This window comes from Phyllobates terribilis, unplaced genomic scaffold (genome assembly GCF_046119375.1).
Source record: "Phyllobates terribilis strain yellow unplaced genomic scaffold, ASM4611937v1 Scaffold_1__5_contigs__length_1240528914, whole genome shotgun sequence".
NCBI classification, from domain to species: Eukaryota; Metazoa; Chordata; class Amphibia; order Anura; family Dendrobatidae; genus Phyllobates; species Phyllobates terribilis.
Window position 1 is genome coordinate 649270616 of NW_027362761.1, and position 17348 is coordinate 649287963.

At 46.6% G+C, this 17348-nt stretch overlaps 1 protein-coding gene across 1 annotated transcript in view; it reads right to left on the minus strand.

Moving 5' to 3' along the window:
* LOC141273221 (glutamate receptor ionotropic, NMDA 3B-like) overlaps window positions 1-17348 on the minus strand; it is a 473854-nt gene that overhangs the window by 205848 nt on the left and 250658 nt on the right. The window lies entirely within an intron of this gene.

Below are 17348 nucleotides of genomic sequence, written 5' to 3' on the forward strand. Positions count from 1 at the left end.
CATCAAAAGCAGCAGGTAAAAAGATAATTCTGGGAGGCCTAGGCATGAGAGGGAGAGAACGTACGTCCAAGGGGTCTGCTCCTAGGCAGTTTTTGTGCCCTGTGTGAGCCGATATATCGTACACAGACCACCTGCAGAGACCCCTTGTGACCCTCTGTCGACCTGCTGCAGAGACTTATGGAATTTGGACACCAGTTGTGAGCATCACAGCAAAGCGCAATGAAGTGCGTCTCCTGACTAAGACCAGGCTGGAAGGTAATGCACAGAGTCCTCAGCATCACACGCAACGCCGCTGCATAAGACCTGGGTAAGGAAACGCTATCAGATCCGAAGTCCAGCACTGTAAACCGAGGAGACAAGCTGCTCCCCGCAGCATCCAGCAGGTGCCTTGCACACTACAGGAGGAGATGGAGGAGGGGGGCTAGAAAGAGGACCTCTGAGTGCTAGAGCTGCTACATAGAGGTAGAGGGCTTCTGCCTCTGGGACTTTATTTGGGGAAATTTTAAGGCATTAACCTGTGCAGCTTGACAAGTCACCCATGCATTTGGGTTTATATCTCCCCTTACTGCTCCTGCATCGCCATTATATAAGTTTTGGCACCAAACCCACCGTTTTAAGAGGCAATGGAAACCGCTTTATAACGCTGCCACATTTTCTCCCCAGCACCGGTGCAAATATTTTGCAAAGCTTCATTTTACTTTGCATAAATCATCCAGTATAATAAATAACCTCTCCTAGGATCATACAGTGTAAGAATTAAAACCCAAAAACTATAATTACCTACAGTTTACTGCAATACTCTGTGCAACATAGGATTTGCAACTACACCACTGACACCTACAGGCCATCTGGAAAAATACAATCTCACAAGATTTTGCTTCCCATATCATCTACATAACCCACGTGACAACCTGAATGATATCGCTAGCACATAGCGGCAAATATTAAGAAATGAAAGTTTAACCACATGCCATGAACAAGTAGTGATTCTTTTTCGCTCATGCGCTCATACAAAAATGGCCAAATCTAGCAAAGAGAACATGAAAGATTCTGAATTAAATACATTTCGTAAGTAAGGCGGCAAACTGGACAAATTTCTAAAGAGAAAACTATACATCCCTCAACCAACATTTAAAAAGGCACTCTCCCATTCCCTCGACTCAGCACTAGTGTTGAGCGAGTATGTTCTGTTAACCCTTTCACCGAGTACGCTCGGGCCGAGCACCGAGTATTTACAGCTGATTGGTGATATGGTTGAATCACTCCTGTGTGCATGATTTGCAACTGTTTGACAGCTTTATTACATGTGAGGAATGTCTATTTCTTACACATTCCTCACATGTAATAAAGCTGTCAAACAGTTGCAAATCATGCACATGGGGAGCGATTCAACCATATCACCGAGCAGCTGTAAATACTCGGCGCTCGGCCCGAGCGTACTCGGACTGAACATACTCGCTCAACACTACTCAGCACCTATTGAGGACTCAGACTTCAGCAATGAAGACTCAGAAAGTGAACAGTTATCTGAAGACGCTGCTCCTATTTCCAGGTCATTCTTCAAAAAATTCCTGGCCCAAGCCATGAAACCCTTATTACGAGAACTTTCAGGCCTCAGATCAAATCTAAAACATGTAGGTCACAGGGTTGATTCACTGAAGTTTTCACAGACAGATCTTATGAAGTTCTCAAATACCCTAGAGGAACAAGTATCATACCATCAACACCAGCTTAACATGATCATACTTGCCTTGGAAGACCAAGAGAATAGAAGCAGACATAACATAAGAATCAAAGGAGTTCCAGGAGTTCCTGAATCCTTCACCCAAGAATCTCTTGAAAAGTTCACTAAATAAATTTTCTTTTCTATTGTTGGCCTTGAAAAAGGGGAACAAAATAATAAATAAGTCCATATGGCTTTAAAACCTAAAGCAAAAAAATGCAGACCCTGTAAGAGATCTAATTTGTGTACTTCTCAATTTCATGGACATCTCAGTCATCCTTGCCAAAGCAAGAGAATCATCTTCTCGCTTATGAAAATACTCCTATCCAAATCTTTCAGGATATTGCACCCTCCACACTGGCAAAAAGGAAGATAAAAATGTTTTGCATCACAAAAATAATCAGCTGTGCCTCCATGCTGTAATGCCTGTATACTCTTTTGCCTCGCCCCCTGCCCAGGAGATGTGGTATGATCAGACCATGTTCCTGTACGATCAGACACAGCCATTACACAGTACACAGCAGGTGCACATTTATAAGATTATCTCAGCACAGGAACATTTTTTTAACACATTTAATTATATAAATTATTTTTATATTAAGATCTATTAATAAAAATGTAATTTGATCGTTGGAAAAACCCTTTAAATAATCTCTTTTCCCATCCCCACAACAGCATTATATGAGAGAGGATCCACCCTCAAGTACAGGAAACCTACAGATTTAAAAGGGCGGAGCCTCACCTCCAGCTTCAGTGGTTTCCTGCCTTTGGAGGGAGACCTATAGTCCGCAGCACAGAAGCTCGTCGGGGCCCAGAAGTGCTCCATTCCTAATCATGCCGCATCGCTCGCAAATGCATGAAGAGGAAATGGCTGGCGTCTGACATCACTTCCGGGGGTGGGAGTAGGGGGCGAGGCTACCGCAGGTGACGGGAAATGTAAAAATGTTTGCCATCCTTATAAAATAGTTACCTCCAAACAATCCCTGGCTGCACATCCAGTGTTTGCTGCAAAGAATGGAGGAAGAGAGCCAGATTAAAAGCCCTGCAGAAGAAGCAGCCCCGCCATGCGCGGTAGGTTCCCGACGCTGGAGTGAGGTAGTGAAACAACTCCGTTTTCTTGTCCTAACACTATGCCCTTGGATATATTTCAGGGCAAACCTAGGAAAGCGCTGGGTGAATCAAAGAATAAACAATGTGTGGCGCCCCTGAGTGTTCAGTCGCCAAAGACGTACTGCACCTCACCCAGAGGTGTGGTGTCTCCCTTCTCTCAGGTAAGGTGGGAGAGCTGTACGGAACCCCAAACACCTGTATCCAACACTACACTGCTCAAGGCCGACTGGAGGGGCAACACGCAGAGCGCAGCTGCTGAGCCCTGACCCTGGCTGGAGTGGGGGGGAACCCAAAGGCAGGGGGAACCAGTAGTGGGGTGTGGGTGGAGGAAGTAGTTAGAGGGAGCACTTTAGTAGGAGTATAAAATAGGGAAGCCATCTTAGGGTGGCAGTTCGGAGTTAGGGAGCAGTTCAGAAGAACAGCTCGGGACAGTTCAGAAGAACAGTCCGGGAGCAGAGTCTCATTAGAAGATCTGCTCCACAAGCAGGGCCATGTCAGGAGGCCCAGGTGGGGAGCAGGGAGTAGGCTCCGTTCTACAGAAAGGATCCCAGGGGGCACCCGTACGCCCTGCATCTGTCAGAAGACAGAGTGATCGCAGCCGCATTCTAGTCCCCTGAGGTTCAAGCAAGTCTGTGTAACTCCGACGGACAGGAGGGTCCTCAGAGTACCTGAACAGGACGGAGAGTGGGCAGCGCAGAGCAGGAGGGAGAAAGACCAGTGTGAAGATGGTCAAAATAGGATCACGAGAAAGTGGGGTTCTGCCAGGTATTCCCAAGTTGCCTGAGGAAGGATTGAACCCCTGCCCGGTGAACGCAGCGTGACGCGGGAGGCCTTTACCTGTATAGTGCACCTGTGAAGTGTCTTAAGAAATGTGAGCAAAATATTGGATGACTGCACTGCACTGCCTCCGTCCATTCTTCATCGGCGCCATCGTTCCCCCTGCACCGCAACGCCCAGCGCAACCCACTCTCTATTACTACACTGCCCTGAGGCCTGCTCCACCTGTGGGGAGCCGTCCCATCACAAGCTGCCCTAACATCTGCCTCAGAGGACTGTTGCAGCGTTGGTGATCCTCAACAGGTACCACAGGTGGCGTCACGAACGTTCCCAAATCCCCTATAATATTTCCCCCCTTTTGAGTGACCGCCCTGGGTCACGGACCGGACCAGCCACCGTGATATCCCCTATACCGGCAACCAGAGGCCCGGCTGCCGAGTACTCCACGGCCCTGGGGGCGCGTCAAATGCGCTCTGTGTAAAACGAAGCTATTGTCATCCTACGGCAAAAAGTTATATCAGCCCTGCATAGAGAGAACAGTAGCAGAGGAATCTTCGTCCATTATGAATAACCTGATAACAATTGTAAAAATGGAAGTCAGGAATTCCCTTAAGGGATTTAAGAATAGGACCCCTTACACTCCTGCTGAGAAGTTTGTTACCAGCTCAGATGAGGAGTTAGAAGAAGGTGAATTAGATGGGTTTTACTCAGATGTCTCATCATCTTCCTCCTCCTCGGATGATAATGAGAGTCGTCCCTTTTTTCCGGCTTAGGACGCAGATAGACTGATCAAAGAAGTCAGGGCCACTATGAATATTGAGGACATTAAAGAACCCAGAACAGTACAGGACATGATGTTCGGGGGGTTGGAGGGAAGAAAACAAATGTTTCCTGGTGCACAAAAATCCCTAATAAAAAAGGAGTGGAAGCAGCCAGAAAAGAAAGGGTTCATTTCAAAAGGGGTTAAGATAAAGTATCCTTTTGAAGCAGATATCTCAGAGCTGGGATAAGGCCCCAAAAATTGATGCAGCTATTTCTCATGTATCCTGTAAATCAGCATTTCCTCTGAACGACTCGGGGCTATGAAAAGATCCATTAGATAAAAAGGCAGAAAATTTTGTAAGAAGGGCCTGGGAGTCAGGAGCGGCTGCATTCAAGCTGAATATTGCTGCCAATTATACTGCAAGATCAATGGTTTTATGGTTGGATCAGTTACAAACCCAAATAAAGAACAAATGCCCTCGGGACCAAATTTTAGCTAGCTTACCAACAATTCAGAATACATCAGACTTTTTGGCAGATGCCTCAGGGGAAGGCAGTAAAGCTCACGACTCGATCATGCGCGTTAGCCAACTCTGCTCGCCATGCACGCTGGTTAAAAAAACTGGGCAGGATATCTGCAATCAAAAAACAAGTTGTGTGGTACTCCATGCCAGGGGGAATTCCTCTTTGGGCCCACCCTAGACAAGATATTTTATAAAGCAGCAGATGCCAAGAAGGGATTTCTCATCAACCCCTTTCAGAGGAGGTCCTTTAGTCCGTCAGGGAGAGAGTTCACCACTACAAAAATCAGGGATCCAAGATGGAAGGGCCAAAGGAGAGGAAAAGGCTTCAACTATGATACATTTCCCACTGATTCCACATAAAGACCAAGAAGACTGACACCAGGCCCAGGTAGGTGGAAGATTAAAAGTATTGCCTGGGTAATGATTTCAAAAAGCAGGTGGATCCTAGACATCATAGGGCAGGGGTTAAAACTGCTCCCAACCACCAGAAAAAATATAACTCACAAAGATCCAGTCCTTTGAGTCAAAACAACAGGCTTTACAGCAGGAATTCCTGTCTCTAGTACAGAAAAGGGTTCTCACCCGGGTGCAGGAGTCAGAGATAGGGAGAGGATTTTACAGTCCTTTTTTATGGGGAAAAAAACAGATCATTCCTTAAGGACTATTTGTTATGATCTGCTACAGGGACTAAGGAAAGACAGGAGATCTGTCCCTACAATAGAACTAAACTAGATCCCTACGATGTAACGGGGAACCTGATCCTGCGATCAGACCCGCTAAAGTCCTAGGCTAGTCTGTACGAAGACCTATAGATGTGAGGGAGGGATCCCTACAAGAACTAGGGACTGGGATGGACACTTCCTAGCAGAAATAGTAGCAGTCAAAGACAAACACACAACAAAAAGCATAGAGGTCAGAAGACCTAGCAAAACTAACAGAGAACGGCAACAGAGCACCAAGCTAGCTCAAGAGTAGTAAATACAATGAAGTCCAGCAAGGCCAGGAGGGCGGAGCCGGATTAAATAGGCAAAAATGGTCATGTGACCAGCAAACTAAAAAAAAACTAACAGGAGAGTTCTAACAGTACCCCCTCTTCTAAGAGGAACCTCCTGTGAAACGCTCTGACAAGTCTGGAAGCAGAAACATCATCCGCCCTCACCCATGAGTTATCCTCAGGTCCGAAACCCTTCCAAGCGACGAGATCCTGCAAACTCCCTCTATACCGTCTAGAATTTAGGATGCGGGAAAGTTCATATTCCCCGTCCTCCACCACCGGAGGAACAGTGGCAGAGGCGTCACCATCCGACACATCAGCTTTTTTCAACAGAGTAACATGAAACACCGGGTTAATCTTCCAGGACGTAGGAACCTCCAGCCTAAAAGCAGATTGGTTAACTATCAGAAGCACCTTAAAGGGCCCTACGAACTTGGGACCCAATTTTTTAGAAGGAATCCTCAATCGCAGATTCTTAGAGGACAACCAAACCATGTCACCAACAGCAAACAAAACCTCTTGCCGTTTCCTATCAAAGTACCTCTTAGATTTTTTGTTAGCCTCCTGAAGATTACCACGCACATCCGTCCAAACTCTCTCCAAATCACCGGAAAAACTCTCCATCTCAGGCACAGCCGAAACCAATTTGGAGAATGACCCAAAAGACGGATGTCTCCCAGAACAACAAAAAAAAAGCGAACACCCAGCAGAAGAGGATGTATGGTTGTTAAGAGCAAATTCAGCAAGTGGCAGAAACTCAGACCACCCCTCTTGATTGTCTGCCACAAAACAACGCAAGAACTGCTCAACATCCTGGTTCTTCCTTTCTGTCTGACCATTAGACTCAGGATGATATCCGGATGAAAACGACAAATGAACTCCCAACCTGTCACAAAAGGCACGCCAAAAAAGAGCCACGAACTGAGGTCCCCTATCAGAAACAATGTCAGTAGGAACACCATGTGGTCTCCAGATCAGGCGAATAAATCAGAATGTCATCCAAATACACAACCACATTTTTGCCGATTAAAGGTCTAAGGATGTCATTAATAAGATTCTGAAAAAATGCTGGAGCATTGGTAAGACCAAAAGGCATCACCAGATTCTCAAAATGACCCACAGGAGTGTTAAAAGCAGTCTTCCATTCATCACCCTCCTTCATGCGCAACAAATTGTATGCCCCCCGGAGATCAATTTTAGAGAACCACTTGGCCCCCACTAACTGGTTAAATAAATCAGGAATCAATGGCAGTGGGTAAGAATTGCGTACAGTAATTTTATTAATCTCACGAAAATCCAGACAAGGACGTAAACCGCCATCTTTTTTTTTTTACAAAAAAAAATCCAACAGCCACAGGAGACTTGGAAGGCCTAATGTGACCGGCGGCCAAGCTTGTCTGTATGTATTCCTCCAAAGCCTTTCTCTCAGGAATAGTAAGATTAAATAAACGACTTTTAGGAAGAGTCGCTCCAGGGACAAATTCAATGGTACAATCATAGTCTCTATGGGGAGGCAAAATTTGTGACTCCTCCTCAGAAAAAACTCTCCAAAAATCCTGAATACGTACAGGTAATTCCCCTTTATCCACAGCAGCAATGCGCCCGTTACAACACTTGTCATAACACTTAGGGCTCCAGGACTTAATTTCATTGGTAGACCAATCCAGTACAGGATTGTGCAATTTTAACCAGGGTAACCCCAATATTACTGGAGAAGGCAAATTATCCAATACCACCAAATCCAAATTCTCTTGATGAATACCATTAATAGTGAGGGGAAATTCACAGACCTTATGAGTAACACTCTTCAAGGGAGAGCCATCAACAGAAACCACAGCAATAGGGGATGACAAAGTTTTAGGTTCTAATCTAAGTTTTTCCAAGAATCCCCCATCAATCACATTCAGAGTAGAACCACAATCCACAAATACCCGAAATTCAATTAATTTATCCTGAGCAGCAGTAGTGGCAGATAGGAATACTCCCTTAGAATTTAAACAGGCTATACGTGCATGACTGACCATTTTTTTTTCTTTCTTCATACGAAGCACACAGTTCTTAATAAAATGACCAGAATTTCCGCAATAGAAGCACAAGCCTTCAGAAAGCCTGCGGTCTTTTTCCTGAGAGCGGGGTGCCATCGCCCCAATCTCCATCGGCTCTCCATTGTCAGCACAGACCCTCTCAGGACACGGAGCTGACATAGCAGAGGATTTGCTCTCATTAACCCTTGCACGCAGTCTCCTGTCCACCTGTATAGCTAATTGCATTGCCTCCTGCAAGTTTCCAGGTGTGGGATAAGCAATCAGTAAATCCTTAACCCTTTCACCTAGCCCTGCAAGAAACAAGCTTTTCAAAGCTGAATTGTTCCACCCCACCTGGGCAGACCACCGACGGAAGTGAGAACAATATTTTTCCACATTACCTGATCCCTGCCTCAGATGTCTCAATTCAGACTCAGCAGATGAGACACGATCAGGATCATCGTACAACAAACCCAAAGCAGAAAAAAAACTATCCACTGATCTAAAGCAAAGGATCACTAGGTTGGAGAGAGAAGGCCCACCCCTGAGGATCTTTGCGCAAAAGTGACATTATGAACCCTATGCGCTGTGATTCATCACCAGAGGATCCGGGTCTCAAACGAAAATACAATAAACAAGCATTTTTAAAGAAAAAAAATCTTGTTGTTCGCCAAAAAATAGATCAGGCAGACGTACCTTTGGTTCCACAAAATGTGCTCCAGAACAGCTACTCACGTGTTGTTGGAGCTTGGCCACCTCCCGAAAGAGTCCCTGCAAGCGTTGAGCCAAATCTTGAACCGAGACCATGATGGAAAACTGGAGGTCTTTCCTTGGAGAAAATTTTTTTTTTTTTCTTTTAGGGCTGGACTTACTGTTATGATCTGCTACAGGGACTAAGGAAAGACAGGAGATCTGTCCCTACAATAGAACTAAACTAGATCACTACGATGTAACGGGGAACCTGATCCTGCGATCAGACCCGCTAAAGTCCTAGGCTAGTCTGTACGAAGACCTATAGATGTGAGGGAGGGATCCCTACAAGAACTAGGGACTGGGATAAGATGGACACCTCCTAGTAGAAATAGTAGCAGTCAAAGACAAACACACAACAAAAAGCATAGAGGTCAGAAGACCTAGCAAAACTAACAGAGAACGGCAACAGAGCACCAAGCTAGCTCAAGAGTAGTAAATACAATGAAGTCCAGCAAGGCCAGGAGGGCGGAGCCGGATTAAATAGGCAAAAATGGTCATGTGACCAGCAAACTAAAAAAAAACTAACAGGAGAGTTCTAACACTATTGTGAACCTGAAGGATCTAAATCGGTATCTGAAAATCAAGCATTTCAAAATGGAGACAATAGGGACAGCAGTAAAACTCCTTTTTCCAAACTGCTACATGGCGATAATAGATCTTTAAGACGCATATTACCATGTGCTTATTTTTCAGGAATAACAAGTTTCTGAGCTTAACAGTAAACATCCAAGGGAGCTGGCAGCATTTCCAGTTTCAAGCCCTTCCCTTTGGACCAGCAAGGGCCCCGAGGGTTTAAACAAAAATAATATTGGAGGTGTGGGCCCATGTGATGATACAGCTTAAACTCTTAATAAGCCAGACGATTAGTTAAGCCAAGAGAAATACAATTATAAATCAACATGAACACAATAGTGTATGTGTATTTTTCTTGCTCAAGAAGGACATACGATTATTTGTATAACCCTGAATGTTGTCTCCAATTTGATTCTGGAACAATGAATGTTTGCTAATTATGTTACATAACGTTTGTGGACCCTGTGGCTTATTGACTCACAAGACAAATAAAGCAAACAAAGATAAACTGACAAGATAAACAAAGCAAATTCATTAAATGCTCAAACAATGAGACATGAGGCTTCCCTCCCTAACCCCTTGACCTGTTGATGTGTACTTATAAAGGAGATATACTTCTGTAAGTTTGAGACTTGGGACAGAGAATCAAGGAGAAGCAAGAGGACACACAGACTCTGAGACCATCAGCTTGGAAGTATTGATTTTACCTAAAGAGACACAGATTTGGATTCTACATGATTCCTGCCTAAGGGTATACGGCCCTGACTGGAGAGATACGGATCTGCTCCATTGACAATCAGAGAGACCAGGTTGAGACGATGAAGTCACCTGGCCCCATGGATATGTTGTTTGGGGTTGCCAGGAAACACCCACCGGTCGCCTGGAACCCATGCAGACATTCGGAGAAGCCAGATTGGGACCCCTGAGTCATCGGGCCCCATGGAAACTCTCAGAGGCCAGGGTGGGACCATTGGGTCTCCTGACCTCGTACCTTGATGGACTACTAGCTTCTTAAGCTTGCAGCCACCTCCTCTCTGTGGAGGCCCGCCAGAAGCAGGGGTCCACTGCACTGATTGAGGTAGTTGACCCTGGAAGTCTCAAAGTCAAAGCTGTAATATCCAAGGCGGGCAGAGTGGAAGGGTGAGACTGTGTAATGTTGTACCATCTTGGGTATATGCTGGGACTGTTCTATGTGTTTATTGTCCGCTTTGTGGTGTTTTACCCTCACCCTATGTTATCTGAGTAGCATTACACCCATGGAAGACCCCGGGTCTTCATAGACCTTATCAGTGAAAAAGAAGTACTGTTCATACCTTATCTAGACAACATTCTGATAGCAGGAAGGACAAGTTCAGACTGATCGGGCAGTACATCATGTAACCAAAGTCTTCGCTTCCCTGGGATGGGTGTTAAACACAAAAAAATCCAAAATGATCCCGGAACAGACAGGTCTTTCTAGGAATTATGCTGGACGCACACAAGCAGAGGTCTTTTCTCCCAGAGCAGAAGATAGACAAAATAATGAGGATGGTTTCTACTCTGATCAACAGTCCAGTAGTGACTGAGGAGAGCCATGTCGATCCAGGGGTCCAGGGCCGGACTGGGACAAAAAAGCAGCCCTGCCACTCAAACCCCACATACTATAACACTCATCAGCCCTGATAAGTTAATTTTGCCTCTCACCACTCTCTTAAAGCAAACCTGTCAGCAGCATTTAGCCCTATAAATTAAAGGCATGGCTATAATGGCGTTGTGATCCTGATTAATCTGATACCTGATGTGAAGGGATCTGATCAGTGGTTGTTTAATACTCACCTTATGAAGTTTTCAGAAAATGAGGTCTTGTATGCTTCAGGGCGAGACATGGGGCAGGGTCTAAATGGCACCGAAGGCGGCGAATGTGCAGATCGAAATCTCAGCTCTTAACTAAGCCGAGATCTTGATCTGCGCATGCGCTGTCTTCGGCGCCATTTTATTGAAGTCCTGTGCTGAATTTTAAAAAGGAGGCAGGTCACTGAGTAATCAGTGACCAGCACAAGAAACAGAGGAGGCTTGTGGGGGGCGAAGAACGATAAGAGGACCCTGCCCCCAAGTCCCGCCCCGAAGCATACTGAAGTACACAAGGCGTCATTTTCTGAAAACTTCATAAGGTGAGTATTAAACAACCACTGAGCAGATCTCTTCACATCAGGTATCAGATTAATCAGCTTCACAGCCCCATTATGTCCATGCCTTTAGATTATAGAGATAACTCCTTTAAAGCAAACCTGTCAGCAGGATTTATCTGATGAGCCACATGTGAACGGCGCCGCGGTGCGCATGATCAATCACAGCAGCATTTACATGAAGCTCTTCAAAGCTACGTTGGTCAGAACCGTGGGGGTCCAGGCGGTCAGATCCACAGCAAACGGAAAGTCATCCCCTATTCAGAAGAAACTTGGGATAACCCATTTAAACAGGCTTTTCAAGATTTATTTTTATTTGCCCATAGGAATATAGAAAATAAACCAATAATGACAATCCAGAAGTCCAATGCCGCCAAGGGCTCATGCAACCAAGATTATAAATCAGAAGTGTGCTGTCCGATGTTTTATCAGATCGCACACTGACCGACGTTCTGCAATGAGGCCGTGCAGAGAAACATTTTTTTTCTCATACTGATTGGGTGTGAGAAAAAAATAGTAGTACGCAGCGATCTGACTCTGGGTGCGGGAAAAAAATAGGATGCCGCAGTGAGGAGCAATATAATAACACCCAGTATACAGGACAGGAGAAGTGGTACTGGGCAGTATGTATATAGTAGTGTTGAGCGAGCGTGCTTCGTATAATTGCAGTATCATCTATATAATGTATATACAGCAGTATCACAAACAGTATATATTGTATATATAGCAGTCTATATACATTATAAAGGTGATACTGCGACTGATGTATATACATTATATAGGTGATACATAAACAGCAGTAGCACCTGTACAATGTATATACAGCAGTAGCACCTGTATAATGTATATGGACTGCTGTATATACATTATATAGGTGATGTATATACAGCAGCAGCACCTGTATAATGTATATACAGCAGTCCATATACATTATATAGCTGCTACTGCTGTGTATAATTGTAGTATCACCTACATAACATATATACAGCAGTCATTATAGATTATACAGGTAAAACTGACTGCTGTATATACTGTACATGTTCTTTATTGGGACTCACCCAGATCACTACGATGGGGGGGGTGAAGATCTGCAAGGGGTTCAGCATCAAGCTGCAGGCCTGCAGATGATCCCTGGGGCCTTTGACAGGATCGATCCTTTCCATGTGGCCAGTGAGCGGCGGCTCCTGGCTGGGGCTGGTGAGAGGTGGATCCCTGGGGCCGGTGAGTAGCGTGCGAACTCCGCCCCAAAAACCGTTCTGACATTGGTGCAGGCCAGGCCAGCATCAGACAGAGTCCTGTGCATGCCGGGGCTGCCCTTTAAAACTTTTTAATAAGCTCCTGTGTAAACGCTCTCTCCCCTTCACGCGCTGAGAAAGGCCGCTGTGACTCACACAATAGCTGACCAGGGCTGCCGCTGTATGCATGGCAGCCTTGTCAGTGCGTGTAAGAGGGAGAGCGTGTGCACACAGGTGCTTAATCAAAAGTTTTAAAGGGCCGGCGACCCACATTACAGCCCAGATCCCGCTTTGGCAGATTGCCAATCCGGGCCTGCAGGGGTCACCATCATCTTGCAACCCAGCAGTTGGCTGGGCATGAGCACACTTCAGAACATTCCAGTGGGAGATTCTGGAAGCAGAAAAAAAGACACAAGGGACACCTAGACAGCAGGATACATGTATCAGAAGCTACTCGGGAGTCCCTAGTCTGGTCACTCTGTCGAGAGAATTTCTTACAGGGAGTTCCCCAGGAAATTCTGAATCTGTCATCACTACAGATTCAAGTCCCTTCGGGTGGGGGCTCATGTGGTGAACAAAGTTTATCAGAGTCAATGGTCACCGGCGATGAGAAGGTCCTCCTCGAATCTGAAGGAGCTGACAGCTGTCAGGCTAGCACTAGTAGAGGACCTACCTGGCTTAAAGAACCAACACAAAGATTCTTTCAGACAACAAAACAGCAGTGTTCTATATACAAGCAAGGGGGCACAAGGTCCAGATCGCTGATGACCGAGGGACAGAAACTCATAGTGCCCAGGGTGATGGGGACGAATCGGTGCCCGGGCCTTTTGCCTGACCTTGGGGATGTCGCGGTGGTCGGTTCCCGGGCCCGTACTCTGGGGTCAGCTTTTAAAAAGGGATTGGTTTGTTTATTAGTTTTATTAAAGTTAGTGACGCCACCTGTGGTGTCTGGTGAGGATCACCAGCGCTGCAGCAGTCCACTGAGGCCAGTGTTGTGGCAGCTTAGATAGTATCGCTCCCCACAGGTGGAGCAGGGCCTCAGGGCAGCGTAGGAGGGGGGATGCAGGGCAGGCGAGACCCAGCCGGGTCAGAGCAAGAACAGGGATGGACACGATAGTCACTTCAGTACCTTTTACTTGTGGAAATTCAGGCACATCCCAGAGCACTGTAGGGTGAATGGTGCATATCAGGATCCTCCCCAATGAGCAGGTGTAGGGCCTCCTGTTTCTTGCCTCTGCGTAGTAAGTTTCTGACCTGCCTGAAGCTAGGCCTAACTTTATCTTTGTCCTGTGCTGGCTGACCTTGTGGTAGGGCCTTGTCTTGGAGTTCACGCTCTCAGTATGCGGGGCCTAAGCGTCTCCTGGCTCTGTTACGTATCAGCTCTCTGGTGAACCTGGGACCTGTAGTTCTCCAGGGATTCCGTTTATGCCTTACTGGGTCATAGACATCCCGGTAAGCTCGGACCCGGTGTCCGGTAAATTCTTCAGGGTGAGCTAGGTAAGCTCCTCTGCCCCCTATGTTACAAACTCTCCACTCGCCTTTGGCCTAGTTGGGCCCTCACTAGGCTATACACACTAACAGCAGCTTGTCGCGCTTCACTGATCTTATGGCGCCGGCACACCTTAAGCTCTAACTGAGCTGTTTGAATCTAGACTGGCTTCAGGACCGCTGGAGGCCTAGCTTGCCTCACAGAGCAACCCTTGTGCATCTCTCTCTCTGTGCACTCCAGACTAACTGCTAGACTCTGAATCAACTGCGTAGCTCCACCTTCCCTATTTATATCCCTAACAGGCTCCCTCTGCTGGTCTGAGGTGGAAGGTGGAGATGTGTGCATGCTTATGGGGGCCTCTTGTGGAGGATTCAATCAATGCACTCTTCTAGGATCTGTGATACCAAGCGCAGCTGGGCGTCACAATAGCAGTAGAGAATCTTTTGTGCCTGTCTGCAGATTATCTAAAAGGAAAAGACAACATAACAGAAGACTAATTGAGTCGACACCAACTGAATCAGGATAAGTGGTCACTAAACTAGTCGGTCTTTCAGAGAATAATAGAGCTATGGGAGCAACCTCAAATAGATCTTTTTGCATCTAAGATCAACAGGAAGGTGCAAACATTTTTTGCCCTAGACCAGAGGGAATTCCCATATGGGATGAATGCTTTGCTCCACAAATGGACACATGAACTAGCATCTCCCTGATCCCGGTAGTGCTAAGAAAGATTCAGTCGGACCAAGCCAAAGTGATTTTAATTGAACCCTTTCAGCCCAAAAGAACATGGTTCACCTAGTTAAGGCTAATGGCTGTGGGGGATCCATGGGTTCTTCCGGAGACTCCGGATTTGCTATCCCAGGGCCCAGTGGTGTGCCCAGAGTTTGAGAAGTTTAATCTGACGGCATGGCATTTAAGCTGCAGCTCCTGGAATCTGAAGGTTTTTCCAAAAATCTGATCTCTACCCTCATGGGATGTAGAAAGAAGGGGACACCAAAAATTTATGCAAGGGTTTGGTAAAGTTTTTTAAATTTTCAGGAATAGATCCCTTTGTAAGTAACCCCTTGCCATGGGTTAAAATCCTAGAATTCTTACAAAAAGGGTTGGAGCTGGGATTGTCAGTAAATACCCTAAAAGTTCAGATATCAGCCCTGGGTGTTTTGTTTGACCAAAAAAATTGCTGACCATCCACGTGTAGTGAGATTCATAAAGTCAGTAAATTGGTATAGACCAGTGGCAGGACCTCAAGTTCCACCATGGGACCTTAATTTGGTATTAGATGCCCTAACCAGGCCCCCATTTGAACCTTTAGATGATATTCAAACTAAAATCTTGACCTATAAAACTATTTTGCCAGTTGCCCTCACTTCAGCCAGAAGAATAGGAGCATTACAAGCACTGTCAGTGAGTGTGTGGCGCCCCCTGCGGGTCCAGTCGCCACAGAGGTACTGCATCTCAGCCAGAGGTGTGGTACCCCACTCTCGGGTAAGGAGGGGGCACTACCAGGGACCCACACACCCACATCCAACACCACATCACTCCAGTAGGGAAAAGTGAGATTGCTCCTGAGGGAGAGCACAGTCCCGGTCCCTGTCTGGAGGATGGAACTAGGTAGAGGAGGTGGGTGGAGGAAGTTGTTTAGGGGAGGACTGAAGGTCGAGGGGACCACGTAGAGTGACAGTTGGTGACGTGGGTCACATGACAGTATAAAAGGAGGGGTAGAAAAATCTAGAGGGGTCCTAGGAGCAAGAGCGCAGTGAGTGAGTACCGTCAGAGAGTTAGTCAGAGCAGTTCGTGACAGGAGTCTGTCACAGGGAGTGAAGAGTAAAGACCGGGGCAGTGAGAAAGGCTCCAGAGACAGAGAAAGGATCTTAGGGGCACAGGAAGTGCAGAGTCCACCCGTGTACCTGAGTTCACGCCGACAGTGAAGGGATCAGGTCGCAGTAGTGGACTGGCCCCAGACTAGTAGAGGAATCCTGCCGCCCCCAGCTGGTGTCCAGAGAACCATCCGACCGTTTGAGACACACAGTGAGTGCCCTTCTGAGACTTGTGGTTCTACCAGCGCTATTTACAGTGAGTACACTACAACCCAGACTATTGATATTAATATTCATCTAAGTGCACCAACGGTTCTAATTTGCGCGCCAACATCCACGGCAACTGGGCCCCAACGTTTGGACTGAGTTAATAGAAAAAGGGAAAACCTGCTACGTTATATTTGCAGGGTCAGAGTAGAAGTAGATTGTCATGTGTATATGACTTATAGAGCACCGTTACTTGTATTGTATGTTATTCCTTTAAACCCACCTCAATTCTGCTGCATAGCAATAAACCTGTTAAACAGTTTTACTCCTGTTCCCTGTGGGTGTACTGAGCTGTGGCAGGGGCTTCCCGAATCAGCCCCTGGCAGAAGATAACCGTCCTTCAGCAGTCCCAGAGAGAGAGCTCCAATCAAGATTCGGGTGGAGGCACTGCACCCTAGAGAGGTGATGTGACGCCCAGCTGCGCTTGGTATCACAGATCCTAGAAGAGTGCATTGATGGAGTCCTCCACAAGAGGCCCCCATAAACATTCACACATCTCCACCTTCCACCTCAGACCAGCAGAGGGAGCCCATTAAGGATATAAATCGGGAAGGTGGAGCCAGGCCGATTAGTCTAGTTTAGAGTACAGAGGGATTCAGCAGTTCATCTGGAGAGTTCAGCAAGTACAGACCTAAATACAGAGTCGAGCTCAGCCTAGTCAAGCCTGTTGAGAGAGTTCCTGCAGTGGAGCACAGTCCAGACTCAGTTGTAGCTCTGAATAGTGGGCTTTAGGTGTGCCGGCACCATAAGATCGGTGAAGCGCGGCAAGCTGCCGTTAGTGTGTATAGCCTAGTGAGGGCCCGAGCGGGCCGAAGGCGAGTGGAGAGTTAGTACATAGGGGGCAGAGGAGCTTACCTAGCTCACCCTGAAGAATTTACCGGACACCGGGTCCGAGCTTACCAGGATCTCTATGACCAGTAAGGTATAACCGGAATCCCTGGAGAACTACAGGTCCCAGGATCGCTAAAGTGCTGATACGTAACAGAGCCAGGAAACACATAGGCCCCGTAAGCTGGGAGCGTGCACTCCAAGAGAAGGCCCTACCACAACGTCAGCCGGTGCAGGACAGAGATAAAGTTAGGCCTAGCTTCAGGCAGGTCAGAAACTTACTACGCAGAGGCAAGAAACAGGAGGC